The sequence below is a fragment of the Rhinolophus hipposideros genome, assembly GCF_964194185.1.
Source record: "Rhinolophus hipposideros genome assembly, chromosome: 10".
NCBI lineage: Eukaryota > Metazoa > Chordata > Mammalia > Chiroptera > Rhinolophidae > Rhinolophus > Rhinolophus hipposideros.
In genome coordinates this window covers 30,677,584-30,698,035 of record NC_138056.1, presented here as the reverse complement: position 1 = coordinate 30,698,035, position 20,452 = coordinate 30,677,584, and the positions used below count along the sequence as shown (strand labels likewise).

The window sequence follows — 20,452 nt, the reverse complement described above, 5'->3', positions numbered from 1 at the left end:
CTAAGAGGATATAACAACTCTGAAAATGTATGCACATGAAGAGAGAGCATCAAATAAATAAAATAAAATAAAATAAAATAAAATAAAAAAGAATTGCAACTTCAGAAAACTGAAATCATTTGGGGAGGCAAAGCTTTAATTTCTACATGACTGCTTTACTTCCCCAATGTTCTCAACATATGTATATGATACAGTTGTCAGACATACCTTGTGAAATGTAGAAGTAAAGGAAATGTTTTAAAATACACATTTATATTATTCATGTATTTGGATCCAAACTAAGAGAAAACAAGAAAATGAACAGTCTGATTTGTTTGGTTATGATTTTGCAGCACATTAAATAATTTTTCTTATTTTGAAATGCTTGACTTTTTTTGAAAACTTAAAAAAAACACCTTATTTTATACAGTGTATATTTAACATTAAATGATAAAATGTGAAATTGTTTTGTGAAGAAATGTTATACTCTATACTGTGCAAATAAATTTAAAATAGTAATTTTGCATTTATTAAGAAAATTTTTTTCTTTTTAAGTGTTTCTCTTCCGTTTCAATTCAGCATATTCTTAAGTTCTTTGAAAATAAAATTTGATCCCTATTGTTTTCACTGAACTGCCAACAAAATCTTTAAAGTTTGCTTCTTTAAAATATTTAATTAATTAACTCATCACTTGTTATTGATTTTATAAATGCCTGGTGGGATATCTGGTTTTTTATACCAAAATGGTTATAAAACTCAGCCTTGGCTGTTCATTGCTTTTCATCAAGGACTATTAGATTCAGAATTTAAAACGATGTCTGTTAATAGGCTGATATTTACCTTTTCTTGTATCTTGTCAGAAAATGACCAATAATAGCCAAGGTAGAAGACAGTGGCTCTGCATATAGCATATGTTGAAAACATTTTAATTACACATCAGTGTGAGTTGTCAACAAAATTAATATAATCCAACTGGAAATTAATAGAAAATGGTGTCTCAGAAAGGAAACTGGGACTCCTGCTTCGTTAGCCAAAATACATCTTAAATATCCTCTTCTTCAGTTCTGGCTGCTGAGTTTTAAGAAAAACAAAACCAAAGCTGAATCTATTCAGGACAGTGAGGGCATTTTGTAAAGCAGATGAAGGAGCTGGACATGCCTACCTTGGAAAAAGTAATTGACAGGGAAAATGCTGTTGTCTTAGTCTCAAATACCTGTGATGCCAAAAAATGTATACAAGTGGATACTTTAGTCAGCGTTGCTCAATCAGTAGTTTGCTGTAATCAGAAGTGTCTGGAGCTGATGGTAACCACTTTGAGCACCTCTAGTAATTGCAGAAGTCAAATGTGACTTGTATTCATCTTTTGTTATCGGTATATATTGAGTATTACAATTTTAATACAGTTTTCCTTTCTTAAAATGTTGGAAATATATATATATATTGGCACCCTCTATATTTGAAAGATAACACATAATAAAAAAATTTAGAAACTCTTCTCTTTGGCTTCATGATAGTAATGTATAATCAGGATCAAATGGCAGATGTTTAGGGAGATGAGTGCGCTCAATTGGAGGCGATGAATGAAAATTGTAGGCTTTGACAGATAATAAATTTTCCATCACTATTAGATCATCTTTTGACAGGGATATGTTCAAGAGAACTGAGGGACTGTCAGCTAAATCAGATCCTGTAAGGTCCTTTCAAATTCACAGAGTCTGTATAAATTTGTTCACACACAAAAAGGCAAAAGTAAAAACCATTTATTTCTGCACAAAGTCACAGGCCCCTATTCTTCAGGTTTTACGTATACTACTTTCATGAAGGTGGACGGAAGACACTAAATCGGCCATCATCATTTAGAAGGAATGAAAATCTGATTGGGTTTTGACTTTTAAAACTGTAATTTCTTTTCAAAATCTGTTTTTGTGATAAAGTGAAGGGTGAAAAAAAAAACATGAAGGGGAGGTGCAGCCTCTCAAGAACACGGGCTTAGGAAGAATGGTGATGCTCTTCACTACAGGTGTCGCTGAGCCTAAGACTGTGTCCTATCTGGATAAGAACTTAGATTCTGAAGTCAGACTGATAGGAGTTCACACTCTAGTTTTGCCCTTTTCTAGCTGAGTGTCTTTAAACAATTTATTAATATCTCAGCAGTCTTTGCCTTGGTTTTTGCTCATCTGCAAAACTGAAACAGCAAGAATACATAACTCTCTCTGTATGGTTATAAGAAAAAAATGAGATAATACACATAAAGGGCTTATTATCACTATAGTATGCCTATACATGAAGTACACTTGCTTTTACACCAATAAATTCTCAACTTCAATGATACAAATACACTATTCACATGGTGTGTGTGTGGGAGAGAGAGAGAGAGAGAGAGAGAGAGAGAGAGAGAGAGAGAGAGAGAGAGAGAGAGAGAGAGAAAGAGATATCATATCAATAGTTATAAATTTTAGTGTATGTAGAGAGTGAAATTCTATGTGTTTTTTTGTGTGTGTTTTTTTCCTGCTGGTAAGAGAACTTGATCCTCTGCTAATCAGCAAGGAATAATCATTGCCTAAAGGAATAATTTGATTTAAATAGAAAATAGAACAGAACTTCTCATGTTCCCAAAATAATGTTGGACGGTTATTTACAAATTATTTTAAACCAAAGAATTCTGATTAAAGAAATGCATTCAGATACCTGGCTAATCTCATTTTCTTGAGAAGGCAATGCTGTTAAAAGTAAACATAATTACTTTTCTTTGAGTTTGACCTTCTAGTCAATCTACCTACAAGTTAGTGTTTTCTTGTTTTTTAATCCATGATGGATGGTGTTCTTTCAACTGACAAAGGTACCTTCTAAATTAGAGCAGTAGCATCAGCTAAACTGACAATAAGAATCAGATAACTGTAAAAAAAAAAGAAAAAAAAAGTGAATTTCCAACTACCCTGCCCCAAACAGGGTTACACATTTGATGAAATAATGTTCTGCTATAATATGTAAGCCTTATGAAAAACCATAACTTCTATATCTTAATGTTTGCCCTGTGCCTAATTAATCAGTCTTGTTTAATTTATAACTCATCAATGACCATATTATAGAAGATTCTAAAATGGTTAAGACATACTCAAGAAGCTAGTCTAGTGGTAGGGGAAAATAAGTTTAAAACATATACAGTTCAAGAAAATGTGTTCAGGATATTATATACGGTGGGGGGGGGAATTAAGCAAAGTTATGTAGATTTAGAGAAAGGAGAAAAATGCATTTGTTCAGTTAATTCAATGGAAGATTTCATGAGGGAAGAGACATGATCACCACATCAAAGAGGGTGGGAAATCTAGAGAGAGATGAAGGAAGGCACCCTCAGAAGAGTTAAGAGTCTAAGAAAAACAGCACCAATGTGGAGAACCATTTTTATGTTACATCAACCATTCTCCTATGGCTGACTTGTGGAAATCTGGAAAATTAGGGGCCTTTATCAAACCCCTCTCTTAAGTCATATTTCTTTCTCTTACTAACATTGTTTAAAAGAACCTCTAAGGTTTTATATTGTCTCTTCTCTTAGAGCCTCTGTCTGGTGCTTTACACAATCATAACCAATCTCCTTCTCTCTCTTACTCTCTCATTCTCTTGCTCTAACTCTCACGTATTCTCTAATTTTCTCAATGACTCAGGACATAGGGTATTAATTTCACTTTCTCAAATCTGCTAAGCTCTTTCTGATCCTTCTGCCTGCAATGTTCTACATCCCATCAGTCTATTTCAGTCTATCTTTATTCTTTATGTTGTAGCTACCACTTACTTCAGAAAGTCTTCACTGACATCTCACCTTAGGTACCTCTTGTGGGCTTCAATCTATCAAGAATTCCACTATAGCATTTAACACACTCTGTTTAAGTTCCTGTTTTCCCGTCTGTATTTTCTATCAGCCTATACATGCGTGAGAGCAGAAGCCCTATTGCTCTTGTTTTTTCATTACTTAGCACTGTGGTTGCCAAGGAGTATGTGCCCAGCAGTTATTTGTGGTTCAGTGAATGTGTAAGCATATGAGTACTAGATTCATTAGCATCTAAATGTATTGAGGATTAGTAGAGTGTAATTATGGACTACGCAAGCCAGCGACATAAGGATAGCATGGCTAAAGGCCCTGAGTAGATTGGGGCAGCTGAAACACCATCTTAATTAGACACTGAGCTCTAGTCTGTGAGACAATTTCTCTTTGGAATTCACTCAAATAGAAGCAAGTAGTGAGTTTAAAATGTGAGAAAAAGAGATGAATAGCAATACAGTAAAAGAAAAATATTTTCTTCCATATTTTTTGCCTAATAAGTATACTAAAAGTCCAAGACATTGACAAAAAAGAGAATATCAATTGTACAACTGAGAAAAAAATAGAACATATTTCATAATAATGGTTATGTCAATTTGAGTTGCATGAATAATGACTAATATTGATTGGTGAAATTTTAAATAAACATGTTAACTGGTTTTTCCATTTATAAGACAATGTTTCTATTTTATATTTACATTTTTATTATTTTTTTCTCACTATTTTTATTTTTTGTTTTTTATTTTTTTATTTTTATTTTTTTATTAGTTTCAGGTGCACAAGACAAGGTAATACTTAGACGTTCATCATTTATATCCCTCACACTGTGGACCCCCCTCCCCCATCCCCCCACCCACTATCCCTCCGACATTGCGCAGAGCCATCACATTATATATATATATAAGATTATAGTTGGCATTCACCATTGTTCAGTTTCAGGTGTACAGTACATTGATCAAGCATCTACATCTTCCCTGAGGTGGTCTCCCAAATGGTACACGTGTCCATCAGATACCCTACAAAATCTTTACAACATTATTGATTACGTTCCCCAAATTATTTTTCAAAAACCCTGAGGCCATTTTGTGGTTACTGTTTTCTAATCCCCTCACCTTCCCCCTTATCCCCACCCCCCGCCCATCTAATAACCCTCAGTTTGTTTTTTGTTTGTTTTTAAACATTGGTAAAAAGAAATATATATGTGACGTTGTGGAGATAGTTGATTTATAACTAGGCTGAAGGAAGCAAGGAAGCTCTACCTTTATCTCTGGGGATAGCTGGATGTCTGGTGTTTTTTGTTTTGTTTTTTTTTTGTTTTTTTTTAGAAGGTAGAAGGTTTATTTAAGAAGAGAAGCACTGGCAGAGGAGTTGCTGATAGCAGAGTCTAGTGTGGACAGCTGCTTGGATATCTGGTGTTTTTACTCTTAACCAAGATAAGGACAGTTAAATTTAAGATGTACTGTTTAAAATTGGAAACTCCCTCAAGACCCTCTGGGCCAATTTCTTTAGTTTCTTGTCGCATCCCATGCAATGAGAGTTGTGGGGAGCCAGGAGAGTGGCACAGGGTTAAGAAAAGACAGTAGCCATGAATAGATTGTAAACCGGGCCAAGGGGACTCAGTCTCAAGGACGGGACCCTTAATAGGGCCTATGCATTAGCTTTTATTAGTTAGGTGGGGAAATAAAGGAGATAAAGCTTGTCAATCAAGATCTGTGAATCCTATACATCATAATAGGAAACTGATTCAAGCCAATCACCCTTGCCTGCAGGCAGCAGAACCATAAGTCTCAGGATGTTTGTACTTCCCCAAGGGACAAAATCTATATGCATATGAATAGATGGAGAGCCCATCATTGAATCTCTTCCCTTGCAGGTTTTGGGAAGGAATGCAGCCACAGAGCCAGAGGCTTTCCTTACCCTGGGGAAGGTGGGGGGGCTGTGCCCACCTCTAGGAACCCCCGTGAGTGCTCCTGTTGGTCCCCACTCGACTGCGCCTGGTTCCTCCTCTCTTCCCTCCCCGCCCCTGTGGGGAATCTTACTCGTCATTGGCTGACCAGCCATCTTTCTGGGGCCAAATAGGGAGACATAAGGTGCAAGCACAAAGGTGAAGCCAAGTCCCTGAAAGGATCCATCTCACAGACTCTCCTTTCTTTAGGGGCAAGTACAAGGAGACAGACGGGTAGGCTGCTGCATGGCAACAGTTTCTTAATGATTTGCAACTGGCCTAACCAGTTTGACAAACTTGGCTTCAGCTCCCCAAAACCCAGAATTCCTTAAATAGATCTTGGTGGCTCAAGCCAGGGACACAAGGGCCCTTGGTGACCTTGCATAGAGGACAGCTCTTGGACTTCAGATAGAAAAACCCCTCACTCTATTTCTCTTGATGTACCATGTTCTTTGCCTTTAAAATAAAAGTTTTATACAGTTTTGCCTGAGTTGGTATATCTATGGACAGATCTAGTTTAATTTGAAAGATTTCAACAGATTTTGAGAGAATGATCATCAGTTTATGATAATACGGTATTAGATGTAGTTACTATTATTCTGAAAGGTAGGTAAAAAAATCAAGAGAAATTTGACAAATGAGAGTAGTTCCATACACGGAGGATGAATTCTGGTAGGAATACAGTCACAATAGCATGCTTAAAAACAAAAGTGTGTGAGAGTGAGTGTGTATGTGTGTGTGTGTGTATGTGTATGTATGATTTATAATAATTGCCTAGGAATAAAACTGTCTAGAAATAAATACAGCAGAAAAGCAAATAAATAAACAACAAAAAGTCTAAAGGTTGACCACAGTTTAAAGCAAAATATATAGAATTGTAAGCTTTATGACATTTCACAATAATTTTAATGTGTGAGAAAACTGTTTCTAGATAAGCAGAAAAATTATTTGTTCTAAGCATATTTTTTAGCTGTTATGCTATAAAATTTAGTATATAATCCTGGAAGACTGCTATGACCATGAAAAGCTAGTCAAGCTAGACCATGAAACTGCTAGTCACCATGAAAAGCAGGAATGGTTCCTTAAAACTAGCTGTCAGAAAGGACCTCTCCTTCACAAGTGAATAAGAAGCTAGCATAATTCTTTTATATAATAGCAAGGGATTTGAAGACACTAAAGTTGGCCATAATCTTTATCTTTTTCTTTGCCTACTTAGGAAAGATAACAAGTTTCGTGACAGACACTTTAGGTATAAGGCAGTTCTATTCTAACATGAACTAGCATTCCTTTCATGCTGAGTTGCAAGGAGGTAATAAAAGCCTTTTTATTTCAAACTGCTCATAGATCCTAAAGATGGAATCTTGGTATTAGTGGGATAGGGTGAAATAAGAGATCAGAAAGCATGTAATAGGCCCAGGGTTTTTCTACTCCTGAAAAATACATGAGGAAAGTTCAAAATTTTTCAAGGAGAATAAAGACAAATCTGTGTTAATACTGTAAGAGTAGGTTAGCATAAGAAAGGAAGCCATTTTCTGAATGACCTTAACAGGGTGTGGACCAGATGCCCTGTTTGAAAAGAGCTTATCTTGTTAACTGCTGACTGGGTGGGGTACAAGCCAGCTTATCTTGTCAAATCCCCAGAATGTGGAACAAGCCCATGATATGTATACTCTTTGAAGCTATGGAAAATTACTGGATGCTTTAAAGATGCTATATAAACCCTTGGCTTTGAGTGCTCGGGGTCCTTGTTGAAACCCGCTGCGTCGGGCAGATACTTGGACCCCAGCTAGCTGGAAATAAACCTCTCTGTGTGACTTGCATTATCGCGTGTGTCCTCTGTCCAATTGAGGGGCGGTCGATTCTAGACCTTAACAATACGTGGTAGATAGGGTTGATGTTTAGTGTGAGAAATGGCATGCCTTCCGACCAAGGAAGGAATTAATGTTAAGCTTCCACTGTGTGTGAATGACTGTACAGGTGTCGGGGATACAAAAGGAAGGAGGCACAACTCATGCCTTCAAGATAGTTGTCTAGTGGGGAAGCAGCCCATAACACTGTATGCAGCCAGTGGTATTGAGGTACTAAAAATGGACATTTAACCTAGTGGGGGATGGCGGCGTCTAGTGAGTGATGACACAGAAGGAAGAATGGTTGCCAGATTTAACAAAGAAAAATACAGGACACCCAGTTCAATTTGCTTCACAGATAAACACTGCTGTTTTTCTTTTTTTTTGGTATAAATATGTATATAATTACATGGGACATACTGCATATATTAAAAAATTGTTTATTGTTTATTGGAAACTCAAATTAAACTTGGTATCCTGTACTTTAAAGGGCAACTCTAAAATCAAAAAGATTTCACAGAGATATGAATATCTGTACTGAGATCCAGAGATAAGAATCAGTTAGAGGGTGAGAGGAGATGAGTACATACTAGAAAACGGAACGCTTATGAAGAAGCCAATTGAAATGAGGCAACAGGAACAGTTGAGGTATTGTATCAAGTTCTGTTTTTAAGCAAATGTTATGAAGTGTGTACATGGTGACACCTGGAGAGGTAAACAAGGGTTATATAATGAAAAATGCAAGATATGTAATGACTCATCCTGAAAGCAAGAGGGCTCCACTGAAGGAATTTAAGTGGTGATATGTGAGATTCATACCTGGGCTTTTTTTTTCTTCCTTCATTTTGACTGACTTGTTTCCTAAAAAGAGTCTCTTCAAATCATTAATAAATTTGCTACAGTACTTCTTTTTAAATTCTTTGTTTATCTGAAACAATTCAGATGCTGTCTAAATTAACCTCCTTGTGCCTTACTAGAGCCTTGCAAACGCCAAACATTCATTTAAAAGGCATGGGACTCAAATTAAATTTATAATCTCTTTTTTTCTCCCTCCATCTTTCCTCCCTCCTGTTCTCTTCTTCCTCCCTCCCTCCTTCCTCTCTGTTTCCTTTTTTCTTTCCTTTCTTCCCTCCTTCCTTTCCTTTTCTTTTGCTTTCATGATAGCTTCAGCTTATCTAGTTTTAATGCAGTATTTTTTTTTTTTCCTTCAGTATTTTGAGATAAACAGAAAGGGGAACTTAGGATTTCTCAAAGGTTTCGATTCAGATAAAGTTTTAGAAAAACAAACTTTAAAAGCAGTGCCTCATATATGCCTGCCAATGGGTCCAGAAAAATAACTTATAATTCCTATAATTAATGGTTATTTATATTGTTAGATTTAAGAATAAAAAGACAGGGAAAGACACATAATTAGACTTATCTTAAAAAGAAGTCGTTAAATACGTGCTTGCCTAATTTGTTTCTCAGGTGTAAAATATCAAGTGGAAAAATTAAAACAGAAAAAAGGCACTACCTCTCAAACAGTACATAACAATAATTATTGTGATTGATAGACTGCAAATACTGTAGCAGACATTGTGATAAGCCCTTTACCACTATGTTCTTATTCAATTCTCTCACTTATTAAAATCGTATTAATATGTCCATTTTATGAATGAAGCTTTTTCAACACTGAACTGAAATTCAGACTGGATTTAATATTGTAAAGTACTAATATTATATTAACATTAAAAAGTATTTAATATTATAATGCATTATTTAGCAATCACATTTAGCTAAAAAGAATAAACAAAGTTAAACAGTAGCTTAAATACAATAAGGATTTCATTTTCTAATCACAGAAAGAGAAGTGTGAAAGTAGGCATTTCAGGGCTAGTGTGATTACTCTGCGATCAAATCAGAATTTGGGACTTTGATATTTCTAGAAACCCATCCATGACTACTGTGTCCATGTTTCATAGTCAAAAAGTTTGCTTAAACTCTAGAATCTAATTTTCCTTTCAGATAGAGAAACATCTGTTTCTTGCCAGCTGAGTCCCTGTCCCGTTTTATACTTGCTTTCTAAATCCTCATCTAAAAACTCCCACTTAAGAATCAACAACCAGAAATATATCAGAGTTACACATAATTGCAAAGAAGGCTGGGAAAGACAATTTTTTATCTGAGTACTTTTCTACTCCAGCAAATCAGGATCTAGTAAGAAAAGGAAGAATGTATTTTGTAACAACCAGAAATCTATATTTATAAAGGAGCAGAGTTGGGTTTTGATGTTGGATTTTCTAATATAAAACCCAGGGCAGATAATCACGACATTACAGAATATCCTTTAGTTGTCCTGGTGTCAGACACATGAAAAAACTCAGATGTTTTATAATAAAATATAATAGAAATCAGTAAATCAGTATTTTGTGAACCTGATAAAGGTCACAAATATATCAATAGGGAGTGGACCAGTTAGGGAAAGCTACATAAATATGGTGGATCATAAAAGATATGTGAAGGGCTTGTTTCTTTTCTAGTTTATTCTCCTGATAATTGAAATCTCATAAAATATGTTCTATTTGCCACGCTGAACTTACTTAAATGAACTAGTTTAACTGTCACAGAAGGTTGTGAAATATCAAGAATGAGAGAAATATGCTGTTTAGGTATCAGATGCAATTTATTTTAGATGCTTGCCTGAAGTCTAAGGCCAATATAGCAATGGTGATTTATTGCTATTTCCATTCCCCATTTTTGTAGGGCATAAAAGCATATTTCTGCACACTTATAGGAACAAAGTTATTATAAATGCTCAAATTGCTTCTAGTATTTTATCATTTGATTCCTTTGACCTGCAAATCAATATTCCTGACTATGATCAAACTCTAAATTATGGTGGTGTTGAAAACATGACAGGATCATTATGGATTATTTGTTTTATTGTGGCCCTTGCTTGAAAATCAAGGTATTTAAATGATATGTCAATATAGTATACTCAGTAGTAAATAAAAGTCATGTGGAATTAAGTTAACTTAATATATCCTAACTGCAGATAATACATTATAAAGAAAATTACTTATATTTTTAAGAAAACTGGGTGTATGTTAGGAATATCAAAATTTCAAAAATCAATTTATTGTACTTTAAAAAAATATGAAAAAAATACTTCAGTGAATGTGGTTAATTCTAAAACTAATTTTCATTCTAAAAAATATCCCCCAAGAAACCTCTAAAATACATGTTAAAAATTAGAAATCGATTAGCAGTATTTATTTAGCCACTGATATTTAAGCACAATTTCTCTATCAGTCAATAGACTTATCTCTTCACAGACAGATACTAAGTTATATCTGTAAGTTCATGTCTGCCCTATTCATATCCAACATTCACAGAAATTTTCTATCAGATACATTACAAAAAAGGATTTGAGGCAAGATGAACGTGCTATTCCTCATAGTTGTGTTTACAGCATTTAGCATGGTGGCTGGCATATTATAGGAATTCGATAAATATGAGTAAATTAACAAATGAACATATTAAAACATTGGTGACAGAATTTCTGAATAGACAGATTTTATGATGTTTTGAAAAAGCACAGGCTAGCCTCGTTGTTGTTTCGATTTATGTATATGTTATGATTTAAGCTGCCCTAAAGCCCTGATGTTTAATCATGTTTGAATACAGCATATGTTTATGCACACATCTTGAAAATTCTTCTTTTAATTTAGTTAGATGATAAGACTAGTCAATTTATTGAAATGAAACTTACTTTACGTTTTGTTATATTCTGGATCAGTTTAAGGACAATAGTGTTTATATCCTCTCTGCTTCAACACTTCTAGATCAGATAATTAGAAGCAAGACAGCTGGGCATCTGTTGCCTACAATATTGGGAAGATTCATTTCCCTTACCCGTTAACTGCTATATCAAATAAATAGACTGAGAGCTTATCTGTGATAAATGGGCTCTGTTTAATGCAACGAGACAGTCTCTTAATGTGAGTACCTAGCATAGTGTCAGCTAAAAATCCTCTGCTGATTTAATTAGCAAGAACTCAATGGTAATTATTTTGCACTTAAATTTTTGGAGTCTCACAGATGAAAAATACATATAATCCCTTTTCAAAATGAAAAAAAAAAAAAAGCAAACCCAGTAATAAAAACAGTTTGCATGGTTTTTAAGAGTGTGGCAAATGTGTTAAACAGTGAATGAATTATTCAACATTGTATTTCCTTGGAAGATGTACAGACTTTAACAAGCCTCCCTAATTTGACTTTCGTATCATCTTGCATTATTTTTTTCCAAGTTGTTTTTATTGAATACTGTTCATTAGGACACATATTCACCAATTTATTATATCTTGCAAATGAGACAAGATAAAGTATTTATTTGTTAGGAATTCTTATTGTAGCTTTTGTCATAGAATTTCTTCCATTGATAATATTTTTTAACTAATTCATTCTACCGCCCTATATAAGGTAAGCAAAATATAAGTGGCAATCTTCTTAGTTTGGTTATGCTTTTACCCAAAAGCTATGTGTCAAATGATTACATAGAGCCCAATTTTAAATATATGTCAACACTAAGCTATTTATGCCTCACTTTTAAGCTTCTGGCTCAGACAAAGTTCAGGTAAGAGAGACTGCCTGGTATACAAAACCTTGTTTCAACACAATTTTTTTCACAAGGTCAGAAAGTGTCTCCTATTCCTTTTACTGGCAAAATGACATTGGAATGGATCTGGATGGATCTAACTATTTAATACTAAGAAAAAAAGGTGTTGTTTTTTCTTACCATTTTTTTCTTGGAGAAAAAAATAAAGGCAAGATCTAATAACTGTGTTTGAGTGTGTAAAGAACTGTCATGCCTCAAAAGGTAGAGACGTAATCTCACTTCAAAGGATCTAAAAAGCAATACACCACGTAGTGGACAATGGATGTCTCTAGGTAAGAAGCGTTTGAGGTGTCTACTTACTTTCTTCTTCTTTTTTTTTTTTTTTTGTATTTTGTGCTTTTTCTTTTGGGATAATACCGATTTTCAGCAAGGCATAGTAAGAGAATTCTAGAGCTAAAGGGTTGAGGAAGAATAAGTATCTAAGGGATGCTATTTTGAAGCACACTACTTCAGTATATGTTAATCCCCCATTGGTGGCTATATCTCTGTGCTGGTTGCTATTTCTAAGTTGACTATTAAAAGGTCAACTAGTAACAGTTAATATCATAGTCTATCCTGCTGTAGAACACAGATCTGTGGTGAATCAGGTACTGAAAATTACGAGCAGGAACTCAGAGAATTTCTCAAGAAAGAAGACACACCGGGGAAAGTGGAGATGGCTTAAGAAGGGCAGTAAGTAAATGCCAAAGTTTATCCATTTAGTTCAACTGAATTTGAAAGAATTTCCTGCTCCGTTCCAAAGAAGGGCAATTAACACTAACTTAACACTAACCCAATCCTATAATACTCTAATTTGTTTTATATTTATTTTGGCATTTAGTTTCCTGTTATAGCTTGGGGACCCTCTTAGGAAGACTAGCTCACTTTGCATTAGTGAGAGGAGTTCTTGTGGAAAGGTTAAATGCATGGTCTCTGGAACACAATACTAGGAAAGTTGCTCATTTTATTTTTAAATCCAAGTGTACTTGTGTTTTGTAATTTTTAAAGCACAGGTTGCATAAAAGTGGTAAGAGGTTTCACTAGTAACACTAAGCACAACGAAAGGAAATTAGTAACTCTTCTTGGGCCTTTATTATATGCATTTCCTTACTTTATCCTTCCCAGAAGCAATCCCTATGAAGTAGGGATATTATTTTCTCCATTTTTTCCTTCTCTTTTTTTTTAAGCTTTCTTGTGGTATAATTGATACAAAACATTGCACACATTTAATGTATAACAACTTGATGAGTTTGGACATATCCGTATACCTGAGAAACTATCACCACAATAAAGGGACTAACATATCCATCACTTTCAAAACTGTGTTGTATTCTTTTGTGGTTTTATTGGGGATTTTTTTGTTCTTTGTTGTTGTTTGTGGTAAGAATACTTAATCTGAGATCTATCCTACTAAAAATTTTTAAAGTGCACAATCCTGTATTGTTAACTGTAGGTACTGTGTTCTACAGTATTTTCTCCATTTCATTGGTGAAGAACTGATGGTCAGAGGGGTGAAGTAACTTGCCCACACAGTACGCAAGCAGTTTAGTAGTGAGCAAGGAGTCACACCTTGCTACCCTTTGTAATCCATGCCAGGAGCACATTCTACTGAGATGAAGCCTCTATTTTATTTTTGATGGCTTTAATTCAGGGGACGTCAAGTGTGTGTTTCTCTAACATATATAAAATAATCATGTAGTAATCATTAAGAGTCTTCTAACTTAAAAAATGTTGGTTGTCTCACAGGCTCTAATTATAGCGTATTTGAAAGTTTTAAAATTATGTTTCAGAAAGATTTTTCTAAAGGAGACTAAGGTTGGCAAACCACACAGTTGTCAATGTGATTTTTACTCCCTTTAATGCTGTTTGTTTCTGTAAGGGGAATGATTAGAGAGATGAAACTACAAATAAAATAAAGCTATAGTATATAGGGAGATATAGCTAACATTTTATTATAAACTCAGCTTTAGAATTTTCAAGAATTAGGAATATAGAAGCAAAAGTCTTTTTTCCATTTTCATCAATCTGATTTTCCTTCACTTATGTAGATTTAAAAAAAAAACACACACACAAAAAACTGTTTGACTTACTCCTAAAGGTTTATTATACTCTTGTAAATAATAAGAACTCAGTACATGTTTCCTCATGCCTTCCTCTGAAACTTTGCTAATGATATCCAAAATGATACATGTGGTCGGCACTGTGTTTCATATTAAATTCAAGAATAATATATATAACATAGTTCTAGCAAAAATGTGTTTTTTTATTCAAGTAAGAGATTGATAATCTCTGAGTTCAGAGTTCTGGTTCTGACTCTGTTGTTATATTAAGGTGTATACATTTTATTAATGTCCTTATCATTTATAAGTCAGTTTACAGATAGTGATATAAAGACCATCTATTTCTTCAATCATGAAGAAGTAAAAAAGGAATATGAGAAACAAGTCCAAATCTTTCCCACAGGTTTATAGTTGATGTTTGTTGAGGAGGTAAGAGCATTTGAGAAAGCTGACCATATGCAGTCATTTCTCTGATTTGACTAAGGACTGTAGGGCAATAATGGTGTGAAGGAGGGTGCTGAGTGTGTTTTCTTGTAATCCTCAGTGGTCAACGCTTGGCCATCTTCCATCCTTGCTTACGAGCCTTCCTTCACAACTGGCAGAATAAAATTTAAGCAAAACTTCCTTAAAAGACACTTACTGTGTCTAGACTATTTGGTCCTATAGATACAGGGCTATTATTACATCAATTCAAAATTAAAACACACATAATCGAACAAGCTACAATTTCTTAGCTAATTATTAGGAAATGGCTTACTCTGTCTCCTTATTCTCTCGGCTCTGCATCTGGGCTCAGTTTCTTCTTATACAATGATCTGAGACCATATTAGAGCGGTCATATTAAGAGAAATAGTACATCATTTGATTAGGGCTCAGACGCTGTAACCAGATTGCTTTGTTTGAATCCTTACTTCTGTGTTTTGCTCTAAGACTCTGAGAAGTGACTTAACCTCACCATGCTTCAGTTCTTCATCCCTCAGATGGAGAAACTGATAATATCTATCTCATATTATAAATATACACACACATATGTGTGTGTACACACATATGCATATATACCTATATGAGTATGCATAATATTATTTTATATAGAAAATTTAGAATAGCAGATTTCACATAGGAAGTACTGTGTATTAGTGTTGCAAGGATCTTTGTCCAGGATCCTTATGGCTCATTCTTAAATATTATTGAACTTCATTCCGTTGCTGATGCACTGTTATTAGAATGTGAACCCTAATTTCACTCTTTATTTTCATTTTCTTTTACTTTTAGTCATTTGCAATTTGATCTACATTAAGCTACTTCCACCTCCATCCATACCTTCATCTCTCAATATGGCCATATTTTTATTTTCAGCCTTGTCACTGACCACCCCAGTCCTATAGCTGCCATTCTGGTGTGACATCCATATGTCGTCCAGTCCCTGAAATATTTGTTGGCTGCTATTTATATTTAATCCCTAAGCCTTGTGCAGAAATTGCCATTCATTTATTATTGTTCACCTGAAAAGAAGACCACAAGGCTCTATCCACTCAGTGATTATACCTCTCATATATTGCTCTCTAGGTGGTGAAGGGTGAATGTGTGTATCAATTTCTCTTGATCAAGCAGAGATCATCCAGTAACCTAAGTGCTGTTGCAGTAGTAGCTTTTCCACAGTTGTTTAGGTTTTTTAATTGAGGTTACTACACTCAAACTCCCTCTATACTAGGAAGTAAATTGTGCTCCAATTTTCTGAGCTCCTTGATAAATGGGCAGTGGTAATAAAACATGCCTTGGCATTTAGCTTATTGCCTCATCATATTAGGCACTTAATAAATATTTATTGAGTTATATTACATGCCATATGTAAATGATCTGGCAAACTGTAGAATGCAAAATATACTCATATGAAAAGGATCTAGATGAAGTGGTTTAAATACTGTTTATTTTGAAGCTCTTCTTTATTATAGCCACAGTTATAGGTTTGGAAAACAAAAATGATAACAGTTGGTCTTTTCCCTGGTGGAACTCACTGCTTAGGTTCATCAAAGATTTTACAAATCAGAGCACACAAATACACACATATGCATACATCTATATCACTAATGCACACATCACAGCACTACCACAAAACATTCTGACAAGGGCATGAAGCATGCTGCACTTAGGAAATGGAGAAAGAACATGCCACTGTTAATAACTTACCTCCAATGAGCACTAAGCAAGGACAAACACCAGACTCTACTATACATTTTTCTCCAAATACCTGGAGTTCCTCTGATTACTTCTTATTAAATAAATGTTCCAATCACCATCAAAATTTTTTAAAGAGCTATGAATGCAACAAAGTACCTCCTGTTGGACATGTTTATTGTAGTTTTGGATAAGAGGAACTCCAAATCCTGCAGAACTTTGCGAAAAAAAAACAAAGCATATGAGGCTTACTAAAACTAGGTTAGATTTTTATGAAACATAGCTTTTTGAGGGTTTTTTTTTGTGTTGTTTTTTCCAGTGTAATTAACCCATATGTGTTTTTGGAATAGGAGAATAATTTTTTAATCAAATAAGTTTCAGAAACACTACATTGCATCTTGACCCCATCTTGGAGCTTGAGAGTAAATTTAGTCATATTGAAATATCTGACTCTCCAACATATTGGACCATAGAACTCCTTTTATCCCTCTCCCCACTATCTGTACTGTGAGCAACTCATATTTTGGCAATCATCTTACATTAGGTTGAATTTATATTGATTCTATGAAGATCAAATGTGGAGAACACATATTTTATTATTTGATATTACCCATAAAATATTCTAGCTTGGGCATATAGATTCTTGAGTGATTGTAGTCACACAGCAACCTAGCAGTCTGTCCCCTCCAATCTTTCCTTAGGGAAAGGTGACCCTGCGGGATTGTCTCTCATTGGGGTTGAGTTTATGCTACTCTAATTCTCCATGTTTGGTCCTTGTAAGCAGGGTCTGCAGTCAAAGACGGGTAAGATTTCTCACGGGAGAAACAACCTAAGCCAGACGGGACCCCCCTAAGACCCCCATAAGCTAATGTAAAGTTAGGAGGTAGCTGTGCCCCTCCTCTTCTGAGAAGCTGCTGACGCATGCCTCAACTGTTGTCCTTTACTCTCAGGTGTAATGGACCCATTAGAACAATAACATTTCGCCCCTCCTGTTTGGCTCATGGGATAATCTTATCTTGTGAGACTTGTTCCCCCAGGGATTGTATGCACCACACCTTGGTCATTTGGGGGATGGTATGCATGGGTTGCTTTGGGACGATTATGGGATTTGGAATGAATGATTATTGTGTGGTGTACGAGTTTCACAGACCCTGCCCCTAATCCTGTGATTTCTATTGTGGAAAATCAATAAATACCCACGGTGATCGGGGGCTCCAGTCCCTTGAGGCTGTGAGTCCCTTGGTCCTCTGTGATTTAACTATATTTGAGTCTCTGTCTCTTTATGATAGTTTAAGCCTCGCCGCCTCCCTCACTTTCCCACGGCTTGTGTTGTGCAGGACGCAACAAGTGATATCTTGTATTTGGTACTAGTAATACCTACTACTGGCCCCTACATGAAACATAAGATATTTCTATTATTATTATTATTATTTTTATTATTATTTATTATTATTATTATTATTATTATTATTTAATCAGCCCCTCTGTATTACAAGTGCCATTACTTAAATACTCTGCCCTGTGTAGTCTGAATGCCGAAACATTGCAAAGGGAGTGTAACCATGTGTAGATAAAAAACAGGCAAAGCGAGACTCTTTTCTTCCTTCAGATTGTCTGTTCATTTGACTTTTATGCCTTGAAAGACAGTCGGAGCACTTCAGTGAATGCTATCTTTAAACAAACAAAAACGATGTCAAACAATGTGGGCATCCAGTAAAGCTTGTCCAATTGTTATCAGCTAGAATCCAAGACTGAGACTTACTTGTAAATCAATAGCTAGTGTCAGATCCAAATTAAATGTTATTGCTGTTAGCTTCTTGAATCATCATTTTAAGTTTCACTGCATCTCTTAAACCAACTGTGACAATTTCTCTAGCTTACTTTAAAAAACGTATCTTATTTCTACAATTCATAATATTTTCTATTCACCAGTTTTTTCTATTTAAATGGTATATAACCTGCGCCTTTTAAATTGAGAAATAACGAACAAACTTCTGATCTTTTGTATTCTTCAGTCTCTGAGGAAAAGGATTTTCTCAACGGTCATTGAGAAAGCTTTTTGGATAACATAATCAATGATCAAATAAAAATAAGAGCAGAAAAATTGCTACAGTGACTCCTGTTTTTTCACTGTCATATGGACCTATATTGTTCCTTTTTTTTTTTTTTTTTTTTTTCTGTTCACAAAAGGACGGTCAACTTTGCCATTTCATTCTAGAATGATGTTGCTAAACTTAACAATGGTTCCAAAAACTTGAGCAAATTTTAACGGTTGAAGACAAAAACTATACAATATTTGATAGCCTTGATAAAAGGAAAATAAAGTAATTAGTAGAACAAAAGATTCAAAATACAAGTTTTTTTTGTTTGTTTTGTTTTTTAAAATAAACTGTTCTAAACTTTCCCTTCATTTTTTTCCCCACCAGGAATATTTTTGCTGCCAATTAAAATATAGAACAGAAAAACCTTTTTTCCAATGGTAACAACAAGAAAAAAAGACAAAATAAAATAAAAAGAATACTCTTCTATGAAGGTAGAGAAGAGTGGTGGACATAAAGAAGGTAAATGAACTGAATTCCAGAGAGAAACAAATGCTTTGGAGAAGAGGAGAGAGCAGCAGCTATTTTAGTCTGGGGGGCCATTTCCAGGTTTGAATTCAAACTGCCATGCCAGAACTGGGGACAGTGAGGGATGGTGGAGAGGACTGTAGATTGGAAGAACCCCTACTCAGCCTAGCAATTATACCATTTCCCTCTACCCCACTCTCCTTTAACTGAAAAAAATAGTGGCTAAAGGCCTGGTGAGTAAAAGAGAAGTCACCTAGTCTCAGGCATTCTCCAAATTACAGCATTTCAGGACTTTGTGGAATTTGAAACCAGTAGTGAAGCAAACCAATCCAAAACTTCAGCCAAGCCTTCCAGGTCAAATACAAACACCATCCAAAGCTAGTAGAACAGAGCAGAGGTCATAATAGAGTCAAGAAATAGGCACAATACTTATACAATCTACTGGTTTCAACAAAATTTCCAAAGTAATTCAAGAGGGGAAAGAAAAGTCTCTTTAAGAAACATTGGAACAACTTGATATCCATTTGGATAAATACAAGCTGGCCTCTAGCATACATCAAACACACAGAAATAATTTGAAATAGATCATAGTATTAATATAAAAGTTACAATGATATAACTTCTAAAAGAAAGATAGATTATTTGGCAGGTTGCCTGTAACCCATCATTCCTTACAGTCATGCTTCCCATGGGACAGACATTGCAACTCTTTTTCCACCAGCTTCAGCACCTCTGCGACTAACAAGCCCATGCGTCTCAAAGCTGCAAAGATGGACTCAAGCCCAAGGGTTACTCCTGTGCAGCAGCCAGGGCTGGGTAAGGAGGAGAACCCACTTTTCTCCAGGGAGACCCTTCAGGAGACCAGAAAAATGGCCATGGGGCTCTTGAGAACCAGGAGACAAGAGGCATTTGTGTCATTTCCTGACGTGGCTGTGGACTTCACCCAAGAAGAGTGGCAGCTGTTGAGCCATGCTGAAAGGACCCTATACAGGGATGTGATGCTGGAAAACTACAGCAACCTGTTCTCCTTGGGAATTCCATTTTCCAAACCAACACTTGTCTTTCTGCTAGAGCAGGGAGAAGAACCCTGGAGAGAGGAGTGAGAACATCTATCCAGCTGCTGTTCAGATCCAAAGCCAGAAACTCAACCTTATTCCTCCTGTCCTCTGGACTTCTGCAGTCAGCGGTTATGTCAGCAGGTGCTACATGACCATCGCCTTCCAAGCAGCCCAGGCATGTTTGCAGGAACTCTCCGAATAGCAGATCTCTGCCCAGCATATCGGAAACAGCAGCGACACCCACTCTCTTATGAAAGATTCTGGAGTGGAAGGTGAAGACAGCGAAGGGGGCTTTAAATCATTGTATGGGAGGACAATGGAGAGGGTCACTTTAAGAACTTTCTCCAGCTCACCTGGAGGACAGCTCA

At 35.5% G+C, this 20,452-nt stretch overlaps 1 pseudogene across 1 annotated transcript in view; it reads right to left on the bottom strand.

Annotated features, from left to right (window-relative positions):
* Positions 1-19,777, bottom strand: part of LOC308503378 (tyrosine-protein phosphatase non-receptor type 11-like) — an 88,897-nt pseudogene extending 69,120 nt beyond the window's left edge. Inside the window, exon 1 of the transcript in view lies at positions 19,702-19,777. The product of the transcript in view is annotated as a tyrosine-protein phosphatase non-receptor type 11-like (transcript). The remainder of the gene's footprint in view (positions 1-19,701) is intronic.
* Between the last annotated feature and the right edge of the window lie 675 nt (positions 19,778-20,452).